This window comes from Enhydra lutris, unplaced genomic scaffold (genome assembly GCF_002288905.1).
Source record: "Enhydra lutris kenyoni isolate GAN:26980312 unplaced genomic scaffold, ASM228890v2 scaffoldscaffold57, whole genome shotgun sequence".
NCBI lineage: Eukaryota > Metazoa > Chordata > Mammalia > Carnivora > Mustelidae > Enhydra > Enhydra lutris.
Genome location: NW_019154141.1, coordinates 11,008,573 through 11,026,344, shown reverse-complemented (window position 1 = coordinate 11,026,344; position 17,772 = coordinate 11,008,573).

Genomic DNA, 17,772 nt, shown 5'->3' with positions numbered 1-17,772 from the left:
GGAAAAGTTGTCCCTGTTCTAGCCGCAGGAGGGGAGGCAGGCTGGCCGGGGACGCGGGCCGGGGGCGCGGCGGGCACTGACCCGAAGTAGGCAGCGGCGGCGGCGGCGGGCAGCGCCAGCAGGCAGAGCGAGGCCAGGGCCAGCGCGGGCGGGGGGCGCATGGTGCCGGCGGCGCGGCGCCCTGTCGCATCTCCTCGCGCCGCTCAGCGCTCGCAGCGCCGCCACCAGCAGCCCGTGGGGCTTTAAAGCCGGGCGGGGCGGAGCGGGGGTGGGGGAGGGAGCGCCGCTGGCGGCACCCCCCGGGCGGTGAGCCCCCCGCCCCATTGGCCCTGCCGGCCTCGCCCCGCCCTGTCGCGGGTGGAGCCGCCGCTTAGGGCCCGCCCCCGCCCCGCCCCGCCCCCCGTCTGCGCTTCCCACCCGCCCCAGGTGAGAGCTCACCTGAGGCGGCGCCCGCCCGGGGCGCGCCCGCTGAACGTGAAGGTCCCCAGGCCTGGAGAGGCGGGAAGGGGGATCCGAGGCGGTGACCAGGGAGTCTCTGCATCTCCCGGCGGGGTAGAGGGACGCGCAAAATTCTCTCCCCCTAGGTACGCGGGTGGAGGGCTCAGAAAGAGGGAGTCCCCTGGAGTCTTCAGAGAAACCGCGTCGTGTCCGCTCTCCTGCGCGGCGGGTGTGGGTCCCTCTGCCCAGTCCTGGGACTCTGAGGGCAGGGCCAGGTCCTAACGCAGAGCCGCTTACTCCCGGAACCGGAGTTCCACGTCTAATGAATGGCTGGGGGACTCTGCTGTCCAACAAAAGGAATCCTGGAGGGGTATCTCTTAGAGCAGAGGAGGGGGGAAGATCCCTCTTTCTAAACGCGAGACTGTCGAGGGCAAGGTGCACAGAGCGAGCCTCAGTGGACGTCTTGAAAAAGTTCTGCTGATGTTCACTGAACACAAATCAAGATTCTCGGGGCAGGGGGTGGGGGTTGGCGGCAGGAGGAGCCTGGGTGGGAATGGGAGGGCCAGGGAGGAACCTGCTTTCTGAAGTGTGTGGATGCCAGACCTCTGTCAGACAAGATGGGGATCTCCAGTAGTGGGCCACAAAGCTCTGTCTTGCTTGTCCTTTTTAAAAGTTTAACCCCAGTTCCTGCAGCGACAGTGCAGTGATCAAGGCAGTAGATGACACCCGTCTATGAGAGAGACATACTACAAATGACCCAAGCAAGATTTAAAATGTTTTTGAGAGTCTTGAGCACTGGGTCAAATCAAGCAAAACAAAATAGAACTTGCACTGAATGTCAAGATCTGCCTGCAAAGTTTCCAAAATCTCAGCCATGCTTGTAGAACATCAGGTGACAGTGACCTTGGCTTTGCCAGCCGTGGGCACCAATGTGAGGGTGGTGGGTCTGGGAGGTTTGTGGGGAGATGGCAGTTTCCACCTTAGGCAGGATTACCAGAGGAAGCCCCTGCCACAGTGAGCCTCTCTGAGCTCAGTTTCTCTGCAGAGTGGGATGACGAGATGATCAATGATCTTTAACAACTCGGCCAGCCCTGTCAGTTCCCATGGTCCTGGTTACTGAGGTGCACAGTCCAAGGTGGCAAGCTGGGACCCAGCATCAAATCATGTACCTCGTGAACCCTGAATGTGAAACGGGGATGCTGACGACTATCTCACAGGATTTTTGTGCAGAGAAGAGTGACGCCAAATGCCTATCAGGGGCTAGCGGGGTGTTACAACAGCGGGCAGGACCAGGGGTTGGCTCATGTTTTACATGCTTTCAGGGCATGGATGGGTGTCTGATTTGTATCATTTCTCAGTCGCTGTGCTGTAAATATTCCCACCATGGCCGATGTCAAGATGACAAGGTGGCATCATCCCCAGTCTCCTGAGTTAGGAAGAGATTTGCTCAATCAGGTCTGGAAGCCGGTAGGAACTGACGCCAGCGCACCACTTCTAAGACCTTGAACCAGGCTCGGTGAGGCTCAAGGAGGGGGCTGGGGCAAGCTCAACCAGGGTGAGTCAGGGAAGAGGAAGAGTCCCCAGCCACACCCAATGGGCACCAGAGTGTGGGCAAGTGAAGATCAAGGAGACCCAGCGGGCCCTCCTGTCCTCATGCGCATGGCACAGGCCATCATATACCGTACACACAGGTGAGCATGTGCCTGGAGGAGGTGGGCGGGGGTGCAAGGGGGGAGCATATGCTCCCAAAGTAACACATTCTCAACATCTCATAAAAGTTGCATGCGGACACCTGTCGGTTAAGGCCGTGACGCAGGGCTTGGGGGAAAAGCACCAAGATGGGAGGGAGAGGTCAATGGCTAGATAGTGGGATACACACAGAAACTATCCAGATGGGTGTTCTTGAGCCCTCACTAGCCAATGGCATGGATGCCACCCCTGACTTATTTATTCCTCCTGGTGTTAGAATTGTGTGGGTCTCTGGGGTGGCTCCTGACTGGCCCACAAAGTCATCAGAGTTCTGCTTCTGCCTTGCCCCCCTTCTCTGACACCAGGGCTTCAAAGACTTGCCCAGGTGGCAACTCCTGCCTCTGATCACAAATCCAGCAGCAGCTCCCATGTACCGTGCGCACACGTGTGTGTGTGTGTGTGTGTGTGTGTGTGTGCGCGCGCATGTGCCAGGTGTGGCACGTGGTGTCACTGAAACCTCCCACTGAGAGGTCAGGGCAATCATGATCCCCACTGCGGATGAGGGAACTGGAGGCTCAGTGAGGTTAAGTAGTTGGTGAGAGTGACCCAGCTGGAAATAGTGGACACAGAAGTGGAGTCCAGGCCCAGCGGCACGGTCACACTGGTGGTGCCTCACAGCTGGCTGTGGCAGGCTGGGGACTGCCCGGGCACACCCTGACGCACACTGGCCGTTGCATAATTCATCCTTGCGGAGCCTCAGGTCCCTCCTCAGGGCTCCTGCCTGGAGTGGGAGGCAGTGGTGAGAGCACACCACCTCTGCAGTTACAGGGCTGTGGAATCCCCAAGAAAGGACATGAGGGGGGCCCACAGGACTCAGAGCCTCGTGCCACAGGCAGTTCGCCGCTCCCATACCCTGTGAGCCTGATTTCTCTCCGTATGTCCAGGGGCAGGCACAGGACCCAGCACGTAGTCGGTGCTCAGGAAATACGTCTTGTTGCCAGCTTGCAACCTGTCTGTGATCTCTGTGCGGGGCTGCAGAGAAAAGGTCACACTGACAAAATGTGTGCTCACAGCATCCCCTCCCAAGCTCAGACACAAGCTCCATCACACACACACGCGCGCGTGTGCGCGCACGCACGTGTGCAAACACACACCTATAACTATGACACTCTACAACACAAGTCCAGGCATTCGGCGACACACAGACTCCCCCACACCTCCCCCTCGGATGTCTAAATTCCTAGGCAGACCCACAGCTGCTCCTGGACCCACAGGTTCACACAGGTGCGCAGGAGAAGCATTCTTAGACAGCCACATGCAGCTACCTGTCTCCATGAACCAGCCCAAGGCAGCCAAGCTCAGGGATGGAGCCCTCGCCTCCCCCTGCATGTACACACACACACACACACACACACACACACACACACACACACGGAGTTTGGAGGGTACAAGCATGTGCTGAATGGTTTGCAAAGGCTGTATCAAATCCAGTGCCTGGGTGTCTCCAGACCTCCCTCGTCCCCGTGAAGTCTGTCCACAGACCAGGCTGCCCTGCCTGATCCTAACCCTCAGGGGACACCCAGCCAACTTTGTCTGTCCCCAGGTCCCCCAGGACTCCAAGCCCCAGCTCATCCCAGGCCCCAGGCAGAGGCTGGCAATCACACAACCTCCCAATCCCCCAAGCCCACCACCAGGCCATGAGCAAGTGGAAATGAGGAATTCCAGGCAGGCTATCTCCCTCTGATCGCCCTCCAGGCTGCACAGGAAATGGACTCGACCTGACAGGAAGTGGGGCAGGCAATGGCCCAGCAGCTGTGCAGGAAGGCACCAGTGCCAGGGCTGGTCCGAGGCACAGCTGCTCAGGAGAGCTGGTCCTGGGGAGGCTGGCCTGTCCCTCTGCCTGTCCTCCCCACCTCCTTGTGACCCAGGCTTTTTTGCTACTTCTGTTCTGACCTACCTTTGCACATTTGAACTGGACTTGACCCTCCTGTGCATGATTTGACTCAGGGGCATGGTGCAATAGCTTGCCAGGCATCAATCACTGTCCTCGCTGTTCACATACAACCCCAAGGTCCGGAAAGGTGGGCAACTTCTTCAATGTCATCGAACTCACTGACACTTGACGGTTGGGGATTTCATGTTGCCAGAACATCAGACTGAGAGAGGACTGAAACTCGGTGGGGAGCGTGGACTACCAAATCCCACGCATAGGAGGCTCAGGGCTATGTGTGAAAAGAACAACAACAACAACAAAAGATGCTGAAGAGAGACACCAAAATGTTAAAAAAAAAAAAAAATTAGTGGGTGCCTTGGAGGTTGAAAGTCTGGGTAGAAAACGTTTATATCCCTTTTGCATTTTTCAAATATTCTATTACAAGCATGCTTAAAATTTATAATGCAAATTCCTCTTAAGGGGGAGGGGACAAATACCCAAGAATAATACCTAATGATAGGACTTTAAACGTTGTCAGGAAAGATACTTGGGAGGGCGAGAGGGAAGCATTTTGGATATCCTTCTTTGGCCCCCCTCCATCCATACTTCTGTAGATAGTGCCCCTGTTCTCTCTTGCGGAGCTCACTCCAGAGATGGCAGATCTCCCCCACCCAAGGCTATTCCAGTTCAAGGTCTTTTTGCCTCAGTTCCTCCTTACCTTCCTCACCTGAGTAAAGGCTGTGGGAAAGTATGACCCTCCCTTGTGCCTGCCTGCATGAGGCTTTTCTCCAGCCCTTGATACAGCAACATCTTTGAACTTGGCCAAGGAAGACTGAATGCAGAGGGGTGCCCCTTAGCACCCCTCCACCCAGCCATGCTTCCCTTGCCAAGGCCAGCAGCTTTCCTGCTATGGGGCACCACCTCTCCAGAAGCCCTCGCCGGCCTTCGCTGACTACTCCTGGCTCTGCTCACTCATCACTTTGGACCTCAAGACTTGATAGACACAACTTAATTTTAGGCTAGTGATTATGTTAATGCACACTGTCTTTGAGTTTGGGGGATGTTAGGTACCCCGGCTATGTGTAGATTGCAGATTTCTCAAAGACCAAGACCTTCACCCCTGCTTTTTTATATATACTGAGCTTCAACCCACAGAAATCACTAACTATTTGAATTAAGGAATAAATAAACACTGGACTGTGGATAGGGCCAAACCTGACATACTGAAGGCTACAAACTCTGCCCTTGATTTTGTAATCTTCATGAAAGACAAGACGTTCAGCCCTCTATACCAGCATGGTTAGCGGTGGAGGGAGTTTTCTGATCAGTCTGGTTCTGTCTAGGGATCATGGATAGGTTTGTAGGTAGCTGGGTAGGTAGGTAGACAGATAATAATATGGATGGACAATTCCAATTTGAATAGCCTGCTCCACTGTCCCTACACGTAACTCATAAATGTTAGGTCATATATACGTCCATGCTCCGCCTGGGCACCAGACTCAACATCCATGTACCCGCTCCCTGGGTCTTTGCGTCCGGAAACATTCAAGTACGGCAAGATGACAGGCCACTCAGCACTGGGCAGCATCCATTCTGTTTTTTACTATTGTGAATCCTCCACAGGGCTTTCCCAAGGCAAAGCACTAAGGAGAGACTCTACTTTGGGAAGTCTTACTGCAAAAATGTGTTCCATGTAAGGCACAGCTACTAATACAACTCAAAGAAGGAAGAATGAAGGAAGAAAGGAAGGAGGAAAAACAAACAAAAACAAAACAAACACAAAAAAACAAAAACAAAAAACCCTCCCAACTTTCTTAGCCAAAAAAGAAAGAAAGAAAGAAAGAAAGAAAGAAAGAAAGAAAGAAAATGAAAAACAATCCAGAATGTACTACAAATAACATTCTAGAGATTTGATTCTGAACAGAGGCAGTCTCCACATCTTCTCTGTAGTTGGTTTTCATCTGAGGACATTCTTGCTCTCCGGAAGGGAAGGGCGAGGGGGGAAAGAAGTCCCGTCTTGAAGTTCAGAATGCCATCTCCTGCAGTTGTAGGAAAAACCATCAGAGACGGCTTCCTCCAGGCCATTTTCACCACTACAGGTACAAATAAACTTGCAGGGCGTGCTTGTTAACAGAGTCTTCACCGGTAGACAGTTGGACCACAGGATATCTCCCTGAATTCAGTGTGGGATTCCATTGTTCCAGCCGGAGGTCATTCTTTAAACTGGGGAGAGGCTCAAACCTTGACTTATATCTGGGAAACAGTAAGCTCAGACTTAACTTCTCAAGGAGAAAAAGGTGACTACCTCCATTTTACTGCAAAATTTGCATGCCATCTGAAATGTGATTATATAATATACAATGTAACGAACTTCGATTGAACTTCTGGTATGAAGCCCTAGGAATAAGTGATGATTACTTCCTTAAGGAGCAGGCAGTTTGTTGGGAAAGACGCATAAATAAATACATAGAGTATTTTGATATTTCTCTGTAAGTGTAAGTTAATTATTTAGTACTTACTATGTGCCAAGCATCGTTCTAAGTCCTGTAAGAATATTAACTCATGTAATTCTCACGATATTTTACAGATGAAGAAACTGAGGCACAGACAGGTTAAGCAGCTGGCCAACTAGTAAGCTTGGATCTGGGATTAGAACCTAGGGAGCTGGCCCCAGAGGCTACATGTTTCATCACTGTGCTGCAGTAAACACTAGAAAGCCCCAAATGAGAGGGGAACTGGCGAGAGGGCAATCCACTCATTGTTCCAGGGGAGGGGTGTTGGGACACTACCAGGGGGCAGCAATATCTGAGCTGGATTTTGTAGAATGGTTTTTTCTGTTCATCTTCCTGAATCAAACAGACACAGTCCATCCTAATTTGCCACATAAACGTTTGAGAAGGAGTCAAGTTTTACCAGTGGTTGTCCTTATAATTCTAAGGGATGACCCTCCAGAACATTCCTTTGCTGTATTGAGTCCACCTTTGGAGTCAGAAGTAGATTCAAAGGGTACTGGGGACTTGAGATTAGGAAATGTCTTTGAGACTTGCTGAACATTGCCACCCTATATTACTGACTCTGGAATCTCATTTTCACACAGACCCCTCCCCCACCCCCCCAGCTCCAAAGTCAAGGTCTACCTGAGTCGCTCTTTCTGGGCTTAGCACCTGGGATGTGCCTACCGTTCTCATGGCCCGCAGGGCGTTCAGTGTCTACAATGACCTGGCTGTAATACCACATTTCTTCAATAGGGGTCGCTGATTACTGAAAGACGGGACACCTGCCAATAGTTGAACGGAGAGAACCGTGGGTCCTAACTTAACCTTTCTCCGTGACCTCATTTCCTCGTCCATAAAACGGAAATAACACTCCCTGTCTTCCTCACAGAACAGTGGTGAGAAATGAGGATGAATATGGACATCTTCCACTGTGATTCAGAAGAGGCAGCTCCTGTCCAGATGATTTCAAAAAACCAGTCATTCCATAACTATCTTTTGAGCAGCCCTTATCTTGCCAGGTGCCATATGGAATCCAAAAATTATCTCTATCTTTGTATCAGACTTTGAAAACAAGTTTTAAAGCAAACCGTAACACTGAATGGGGACAGGGAAGAATTCTCCCCAGAGAGCAGTAAAAGCAGCATCCCCGGTCCTGGGAAAATGATGAGGTTTAAAGCGGTAGGACATCCACCTCAGCCTTTGGCTGGAAGTCTTTCCCACCCAATAACTCATCTCCTCCTCACATAACCAGTTTGCACATGGGGAAACTGAGGCACAGAGACGCGAAGTGGCCCGCCCAAGAAAGAACCTGGATTCGAAAAACCTCCCAGCCAGCTAATTCCAGAACATGGGGTGGGAAGGAGCATAATGAAAAGGCAGTCGACCTGAGCGGGCCCGAGGGGGGGGGGTCGGGGGACGGAGAAGGGAACACCTCCCGGTGGGATACCATGGTCAAGCCGACGGAGCCGAGGACGGCTGCGGCCACCAGCCTTCTGCAGGAGCGCCCCCTGCTGGTCACCGTTGCTGCTGCTCACGGCAGCCGCTGGTGGAGGAGGATGCTCGGCGCTGGAGGGACTGTTCTCTAGAGTACTGGAGACCACCCCCGCTCCCCGGGCTAGAACAGGAAGAACCCAGGGGACGTCCCAACCTCTTCACTTTGCACATGGCAAACGCGAAGCTCAGAGGAGTAATTGAGTTATTCAAAGGCTCTCAGCAAGCCAGCGGGATGCGGGTCTCTCCGTTGTCCTGCCTTGCAGTGTAGAGCCCTGCATCTCCCCTCCCTCCCACCCCGCATTCCTGAGCCCAGAGGGCCCCTGGCTCCCCGGCCTGCGCCAAGCCAGCCCTCATTCCTTCCCTCCTCTCCAGTCCCGCCCCATCCCACAAGCCCATCCCCTCTGAGAACCTTCCCACCCTGCAGCTCCAGAGGTCCCCCAGCCTACTGCCTCTGGGGGCCTCGAGTTTAAATGGCTTTCAATACCGGGACGTGGTTTTGCCAGGCTCCTGGCACGATCTTGGGGACCAGAGATGAGGTTTCTTTCTTTTGGATTCTCCACTCACCCACTCAGCCCTTCCCCACCCATAGGTGCCTGGTACAGGGCCAAACTAGCAGTGGGTGATGAACATAGGCGGATGTCTTTTTATTCCTCTCACTGCAAAGCAGCCCACCAGTGTCTTCGGCCCTAACAGCCAGGATGTCTATGGGGCTTTCTTTCCTAGCATGTGGCCTTGGGCAAGTCACTTTAAATTTCTCAGAGCCTCCACTTCCTGACAGTGAAATAGGAATAAAGGTGTTCGTTGGGTGGGTTATGAGGCTTGAATGAGAAAATGTGTAACATATGCCTGAACATAGTAGGTGCTCAATAATTGGCAAGGTTGATTAGTCAGATTTTCAAGGAACCTTAGGCTGGTCTCCCTGGCCTCATCCCTCTCCTATCTGGCACCCTCAATCTTGGATGTGAACCTTGCAGATGCAATTCTCTCCCACCCTTTGCCTTCCATTACGAGCAGCATCAGGGAACCAGCCACCCAGTGGGTGTGGAAGGGCCCTAGGAAAGGAAGGGTCCTGCTGTTAGAAGAATGGAAAGGCTGAACAATGGGGGGTGATCAAGCCACAGAGAACGTGACTTTCAGGTACCTGGGTCTGCCTCCCTCACTCCCCTTTCCCCCTCACCACCTCGAAAATAAATAAATAAATAAATAACATCTTTTTAAAAATCTGTAATGTGGAGAAAAAGAAAAAAGCCAACTCCTGTATCTTTCCTTGTATTTATCCATTGATCTACTGACTCGTCTCTCCCTCCTCTGCTCCCCTCCCTCATCCCCAATTATAAGGTCCTGCTCCAGCAAAGAGAGAAACCTGTATCCTTAGCCAGATAGCTCTGAGAGGAAACAGCAGAACTGGAGGTACAGAGAAGAGTTTCCTCCCTGCTGCCCCTATGATGACTGTTGGGGCAGAAAATGGACAAGGTTTCTCCACTTCCAGGCTACAGCCGGGAGTTGCCCCAACAACTGCTCACTCCCTAGTGTGGAGGCCTCCAGGAAGATGAACGTGCCCACGGAAAGGGCTAGCAGGGCACTGCCCACCCACACAGCCCCTCTGAGTGATTTGGAAACAGATATGTCCTCCTCCAGAAAATGTCAGAAAGTGGTCCGAGGCAATATGCCTGTGATGCCAATGATGCATTCCTATGTGGGCTTCCCTTTTGCAGTGCCCAACCTGTCCAGCTGTGCATGGCAGCACCAAAGACATACACCAGGTTGCTCCTCTGCCCCATGAATGGGAAACTGAGTCTTGCTGACCGTAAGCTAGCTCACCAAACCTTCTTGTGTACCCAGCCTAAGCCCTTTGGAAGAGTCCCCTCTCTCTCCCGAGCTCCAAAGTTCACATTTCAGGTCCAGCTCTTATTAGGACAGTGACCTCAGCTAGGTCTCACGGTCTTCCTGGACCACAAGTCCCTTAGCTGCAAAGTGAGAGCCATGCCACCTCTGACATGGGACTTGAGTGAGGAAGAACTGGGGAAATAAACATAGTGCTTCACAATCAGGGCGTGATGCCGAGTTCCCCACATCGCCCCCGACCTCCATATTCTCCCATTTGTACCCCAAACTCTGCCCCAGGAACCTCAGCACATGGCTTCTGGGTAGTTTCTCCCTCCAGTCCTGTCACTGCGGGCAGAATCTGATCGTCCTTAAGCCCCTTAAGTAAACAACACATGAAACACTTGCAAGTCTGGTACTGAGTTCTTCCTGAAGTGAAGGATTATTTTACAAACTGAAATCCTCATCCCTGCATTTCTTTCTTCACCTGCCTGGCTTTTTATTTATTCCAGAAAATTGCGAGCAGCACACCTGTGCGCTAGGACACCATCAGCTGGTGGCTTCCAAGCAGGACCTCGGCCTTCTGGGCAGCTGCTCACCAGTCCGGCTCACCAGGGAGGCTGATGGCTCTCGCCACCGTGGCTTTCATTCTATCAGCGGATTGCCCCCAATGTGTTGAGCATTGGCTGTGCGTCAGGCATGGTGCTCATGCAATTCACTGTCTTTTTTAGTCCTGCCAATTTCTTCAGAAATTGACATTACAGCAATCACCTGGATTGTTTTTAATCATTGCCATTTGCAGTATCACACACTTTTCTTCCTCTTCTCAATGCAGTAAAACAAAGAGGGTATACTTATTTCTTGGCCCTTAAAAGCCCCGTTTCACATACAAATGCAAAGAACTATCTCAGGCTTCCTTCTGGGTACATCCCTAGAAACCAGACTCTGAAGTTCAAAAAAAAACCACTATCCGTTCTGAGGAATGCAGCTCTTGTCCTTGGGGCCCTGGCTCTCCCTGGGAGCCCCAGTTGGAATTCCAATGCCCCAGTTCCCTCCACACCTTCTTGTGCTTCTCCCCTGGGAAAAGGGATAAGGGTTTAATATCTAAATATCTAAGGGGAATTTCAGGATCTGCGCTAAATTAACTGCCCTTACCGCACCCCCCCACCCATTGTCAATGTCTCTTCAGCTGCTGTTCCTAGAAGTCCCAGCAGGTGTCACTGTGACCCTGACCATCCTCACAGGCCCCTCCTCTGGGTCTGCAAGCAAGACACCTTTGAAGCCTGGGGACCTCCCAGAGGTGGGAACTCACCTCTAAGGGGTCCCACAGGAAGAGTCCTGCCCCAAAGAGAAGAGTCCCATCTCTGCTGCACTCTCTCCCAGAATCATTTTAGGGAAGGACTGTGGTCCAGGGAAGGTTCAACCTTACCCTCAAGAGGCTAAGTATAGAGTGGAGAGTGAAGGGGAAAGAGGGGACCTAGACCCTCCTCCCCTTCCCCCATCAGTCTCTTCTTACATTGCATCAGGAGATTGTCCTCCCCAGCCCCACTCTCCCTCAATCCACCTTACCTCCAGCTCTGAGCTTTGGGGCTAAATCTTGATGACTGCTGAAGGCCCCTTAGGGTCAGGAATCAGGAGACTGATGAGGAACCAGAAGACACAAAGGGGACTCTAAGTCAGGGAGGGCTTCCTGGAGGAGATGGTTGTGGACTCAAGAGATTAACTCAGGGCCCTACCTCACAAGAAAAATAAGCACGAAGAGGGGCCAACCTGGGACTCAGTACTATCTGGGAGAGGAATGCTGAGAGATGAGTTCATGGATGACTGTTTTGGGAGACGTTTCTGGAGTCTGGTGGGCTTCCAGGGACTCTCTCACCACAAGTCAGAGAAGCAGGAGACACAGACTAAGGTGTGTGTGTGTGTGTGTGTGTGTGTGTGTAGAGAGAGAGAGCCTTGGGAGGGGCTGGCAAGGGATATGAGAGAATAGTAGGATGCAGAGTGGTGAGAGGGGAGAGGGAGACCTTCCTTCCAGATTAAAATTGGGCTGTCTGGGTGGGGGAGGGGTGCGACAGGCGAGGGAGGGGAGGGGGAGGGAAGAGAGCTAAACCTGCACCCAGCCTTAGGTACAGGGCTGAGCCTGCCAGATGTGTTTGTGTCCTTGGGCTCTTGGCCTTTCTTGGGCTGAAAAGTCGGTGACAAGGCAGGGAGATGGGCTTTTGCACAAAAGGTGTGTCAAGCCTCCTATTGTGAAGCCCATTGAGTCCTCAGAGGGCCTGGCAGAACTCACCAGCTCCTTCCTCTATATTTCCTCCTGGCCCATCTGTCCACCCCCTGCCATCTTCCCCAGAGGCCCTCTGGGAGTACCAGGCCCTGGCCACCCCGCCCCTTCCCTTCCCCACTTCCCCCTCTGAGAGCTGGCGAACTTGACCTTTTGGTTATCACCTCATGGAGATTCGGCCCTTCTGGAAGTGAGCCTTGACACCTGGCGTGGGGCCTGGCCCAGATGGGGACAGGAAAGATTTGAGAACTAGTAACTGTACACAGACTGGGGCAGGGATCACGTGCAAAAGGGAAGCGGGAGGAAAAACAAGGGTCACCTGCAGGAGCCCAGGACCGACAGTGTCTTGTGGGCAGTCTCACCTCCTCCCTCCTTCAGAGGTCCCCCGCCTCCCGGAGGCCACCACGTGAGGAAACCATCTCAAGGCGCACAGAGAGGCAGGGCACGAGATTTCGGAGAAGGTGCAGTGAAGTGTCCGTCTTGTCCAGAGCCAGCCTCAGCAGACCCGTGCGACACACCCTGCTCTGCCTCACTCCCCGGGGCCTGGCCCAAGTCAACCAGCCGGGGAAAGCCGGTGGCCAGCTCGGAGGAGCCGCCAGTGCCACTCTGCACGTGCCCACGGGAGCCAGCCACCCAGCAGGAAAACTGAGGCCCATCAGCTGCTCCTTCCCAGCACAGACTCAGACACCTTGCAACATGCTGGCAATAATACTCCTGGAACTAGAACCCAGGCCCCGCTGGCATGCCAGAGGATCGGGAGAAACGTGCGCTCTCTCTCATTTGATCCTACACAAAGCAACAGAAACCACAGCCTGTTTCCGGTGGGGGCAGAAGCATGTGGGGTGGAAAGAACCCTTACACACTGGGGAGGTCATGCGGCATAGAATCAAACCCACTGGGGCCCCAGCCCAGCTTCCACACACAGGGGTGCTGGGTGCCATAGCCTGGCTTACTGGCAGCCCAGACACTGAGTGCACTGCCCCCCAACCCCCACTGGTGGGGCTGATGGCTCTCGATGGATGGACAGCCAACGCCTGGGACACTGGAGTCCCAGTGTTGCCAACAGCCCTCACCTCCTGTTTCCTCCGTGGTCACATGGTGGACTTCCAGTAGAAATAGATGCAGCCACACGCTGGGCGGCTAAGGCACTGTCCCCTGGGCAGCTAGGGCACACACAGCCTTGGGATCCCTGCAGATCCCTCATGGGGTCTGAGACAAGAATCGGGGGCCGGAGTGCATGTCGGGGGGCTTGCACTTGTTGAGACTTGCTGACTCCCCGGTCTACCCACCTAAGTCCCCCATTGAGGCTTCTTTGATGTGGAGACGCCCCAAGCCCCATGGGCCACCCAGAGCCAACAGAACACTCCTCTGTTGCATTCCCCTGGCCTCCCACCCCTGCCGGCCCCTGACAGCTTCCTGGAGCCCCTGGCTGGTGAGTTTCACCCCAGAGGTGGCCAGGGCCACCGCCTTCCCCAAGCCCTTTTCCACTGCTCTGCAGCCCAATCTCGCTCATCCATAACCCCCAGTAGCGGGGGCAGGGCTGGAGGCGAAAGGGGCTCTCTCCAGGCAGTGGCAGGGGGCGGGGGCCAGGGGCTCCCCTAACTGCAGAGGCTAGCCTTACACACCCAGCAACACATGTCCCCCTTTATGGCCAGGGCTTTCTCTCGGTGCTTAAAGGCAACTGTGAAAAGAGCAGGGCTGATTCTGGCTGCCTAGCCGTCTCCTGGCAACAGGCCTGGCAGGAGGTCTTTCTTTCCCCCCCACCCCACCTCCCTTCTCTCCTCCACCACCCCCCTTTTTCCTTTCCCCCCTGCGTCTTGTGTTGTGTATCATTAAAACTTCCCTCCCAGCCACTTCGCAGCCAACAACCAGGCCCTTCTGGGGCAGCTCAGCCAGCCGGGCCTGGGGGTGGGGGCTCCGAGGGGTCAAGCCCCCAGAGACGAGCCTTTGTGTTCTGGAACCAAGGCTTAAACTCAATTTGGCAACCTTCGGCACGTTCACGAGGGGCAGCCACGAGAACCAGCCCTCCCTCACCCTGCACGCCCCTCTTCCTTCCCTCACCCGTCCTCCGCTTCAGCTCCCAGTCTCTTCTGTTAGTACCCTAAGCCTGCCAATAGTGCCCCTGGGCACCGCCCGGCCTCGCTAGGGCCTCACAGGGCCAGACACCAACAACCCCTCACCTAGAAGGACAAGCCTCTGCTGAAGGCTGGGACGGCCCCAGCCAGAGGCTGGCTGCCAGCTCTGGCCCAGTGTCCTGGCCTGCCCTGAAATGGACAGGAACACAGGGGTGGTAGGCACAGGGGTCCTGGGGAGGTGGATTATTCACTGTGAGTGTCAGCACCAGGACTCCTCATTTGGCCACTTCAATCTAGAGGGACACTGAGACCCAGAGAGGGTAAGTGCTTTGCCTGAGAACACACAGGCAGATGGAGGAAAGGTGAGGCTGTAACCCCAGCTTCTGCTCTCCCTCTTCTGTGGCTCTTTATGCTCCTTGTGCTAGGGAAACAGGTGGCCGTCTGAGGCCAGTGCACCTTCTGAGCTCTGACTTGTCTACCCCAAAGCTCTCTGCCTCCTCCATGCAAAAGGCTTTTCTATCCAGCCAGGACTGGAAGGGAGACCCCGGACCTTCTTCTGCGGACCCTCTGGACAATGAGGAGACAGCCACGTTTCCTCCTCCATCCCTCCCCCAACCACAAGTGTCTGTGTCACAGAGACCTGGTTCTGGGCGATTGTGTCATCTGACATATTCACTAGGCCGGATGGGCAGACCCATGTTGTGAGTCTCAGCTCCTGGCCAGAGGGGCTCCAACTCTGAGGCTCCTCCACTCCTGCCAGGTCTGGCCCGGCTCACCCTCAGGGCCCCTGGCCATCTAGTAGGTGCAGGCCACAACCGCACAGGCTGGCACCCGGATCCGACGGGCATTACCATGCCGCATTCACCCCACAGGACCCAATCCACTACTTTCTTAACACTTGCCTTTAAATTGATTTGCTTTGTTCTTAATAACTTCAATTAAAGAGGAAATGTGAGATGATGGTGACGTTCAACAATGCGAATTTATTCTAACCAGAGACTCTGGCCCCGCAAAGTCTCTGAATGTGTGACCCTCTCTCTCTATTAGAAAGAAATCTTAGTGTCTTATTAGCACCAAGCAGACTTCCTCCTCGACAACACTCAAAAGGAGTGAAAGAGAATGGAATAAGGGATGTGAGTAAATGAGCGTTCTCGTCATGCGATTCGAAGTGATTAAATACCATGCTTCATTTCATGGGGCATCTGTGGTCCTTTCCAGCTTCTGAGGAACATTATCATTAGCGATGGAAATGTTCTCCAAATTCCAACCTTTGGCCAAACCGTATTTCAGACTTTCTTACATTCTGGAGCAGAAAAAAAAAAAAATTAATTTAATTTAAAATATTTTGGTTACACCGTGTTCTCTGATTCGGGGTTCAGAAAACGACTTCTCAGCAACCCCCGTCTTGATGTGCAGAACAAAAGGCAGAAGGGAACTGGGGATGACCCAGGTAGGGGTAGGCGAGAAGAATGAGGAGAAGAAAGACTTTTGGATCCAGGAAAGGAGCTCTGGGAACATCCTCACCATCACCACTGGTCCTTGATCATTAGACATTCTGATCAAGATTTTGCCATTTGGGGAGTCACAAGTTTATAATAAGTCTTTAGGGCAACAGGATTTGTGCTCTCTGTGTGCCCTAGGCTCTCTGAGTAAATTATTCCATTTAACTGAGGGAAGGTGTGGAATTAGCATACCCATTTGACAGATAAGAAAACAGGCACATGGAGGTCCAGATAACTTGCCCAAAGTCACAGCAAAGCAGTGGTAGGGCCAGGATTTGAAATGCCTCCCTCTGATCCCAGAGCCCATGCTCCCCCCCCCACCACCCCCCACCACCTCCCTCCCAATAACCCGAGACTGGCTGGCCAGTGGGGACAGACCTAACTTAGGAGATCCTGACCTGGGGACAAAAGAGTGAAGCTGATGCCCAGAGAGGCCTGTAAATGGGGGGTGGGGGAGAGGAAGAACACAGCCCCACCCCCCACCCCGGTCTCCAGAGGAGACTTGCACCAGCCCCAGAGCTTCCCTCAGGAAGCTGTGTGGATATGTGGGGGGTCGGGGGGCTTCTCTGGGACCCCAAGGAGGCCACGAAGGAATGGAGAGCTGTGATTACAGGTGCAGAGAGTGTGGGAGGAAGGCGGCTGAGCTCCAGGTTTTCTCCCCCTTTTCTTAAAGGGAGATGCAATTCACACAACCACAAAAGTTGACATTTTAAAGTGTGCCATTCTGTGGCTTGTAGTATACGCAGTGAGTCATGCAACCATCACCACAGTCTCATTTCAAAACCTTCTCATCAACCCCAAAATACACTCGTACCCATTAGCCATCAAGCTGCAGCTTCTTAAGGAAAAAAGGAAAAGGCAGCACAAGATGTAAGTATATTCTGGATTAATTTTAAGCCTTATCCCACCCCTACACCATCTCTTGCTGCTCCCTTCTCCCTCCAAGTTGTCTCAGAGTGAGTCTCCCAGCTCCAAGAGCAATTGCAACCTCACCCCCATCCAGACTAGACCCCCAAACCAAGAAAAAGAAGCCTAACCAGCCCATAAATTAAAGCAACTCGATCGTGAGTCAATCAGCAGCACTTAATCTAACTGTGCTATACTAGACACTACGGACAGGAGGGCACAGATGTCACTTAGGAAGACTGTGGTTGCAAATTAACAGCTGGGAGTGGCCTAATCAACAAGGAAAATATATTATTTCACATACCAAGAAATTCTGAAGCAGGACCCTGAAGCAGGGGTCAGCTGATGTCTCAGCGATGGTGTCAGAAACCCAGCTTCGTTCTCTCTCTTTGCCATGTTCTTTCTCCAATACTAAGCCTCATCCTCGGGGAGTTTCCCTCACGGTCACAGGATGGCTGCTGCAGCTCCAGGCATCCCGCCCAGACACGATGTCCAAAGGCAGAAAGTCTCATTTTTAAGAACCCCCAAAACCTTTTCCCAGAAGTCCTTTTGTACCCTAGGGATCTGGCGTCCCCTCATGTCTCATTGATTAAAGCTGGGTTATATGCCTACCTCTAAAACCAATCCCTGGTAAGGGGAAAGAGTCCAGAACTGGCTTAGACCAAGCAGGATTGCTCTCTGAGCCAGGTGGGGAAGGGGTAGATACTAGAACAGACTGGGGGCCTCTTTTAGCCTGGAGGAAGGGACCACCAGCATAGAAGACTTTACCCTAAGGAGGCTCAAGAAAGAGCAGCAGACTGTCATATGTTAGAAGGGCCAGTTACTGAGCTCTTCACATGTCCCAGGTGCCCTTTCAGACACTGCACACATCACTCCATTGAACAGATAACAGCCATCTGAGGCAGGGGTTATTGTTCCCATTTTGCAGGTGAGGAAACAGGTTCAGAGAGGGTAGGTAATGTACCCGATGTCACACAGTAGGAGGCAGAGCTAACATTCACTGGATGATGATGGTGGCAAGAGATCTGGGCTCTAAGACAAGTACTCAAACAGAGGGTCTCCCCACCATACATATGAAACCCCATTCAGACCTTAACCAGAAGCCAAGAAGGAGCAAAGGAGATGGGCTCTGCCAGGT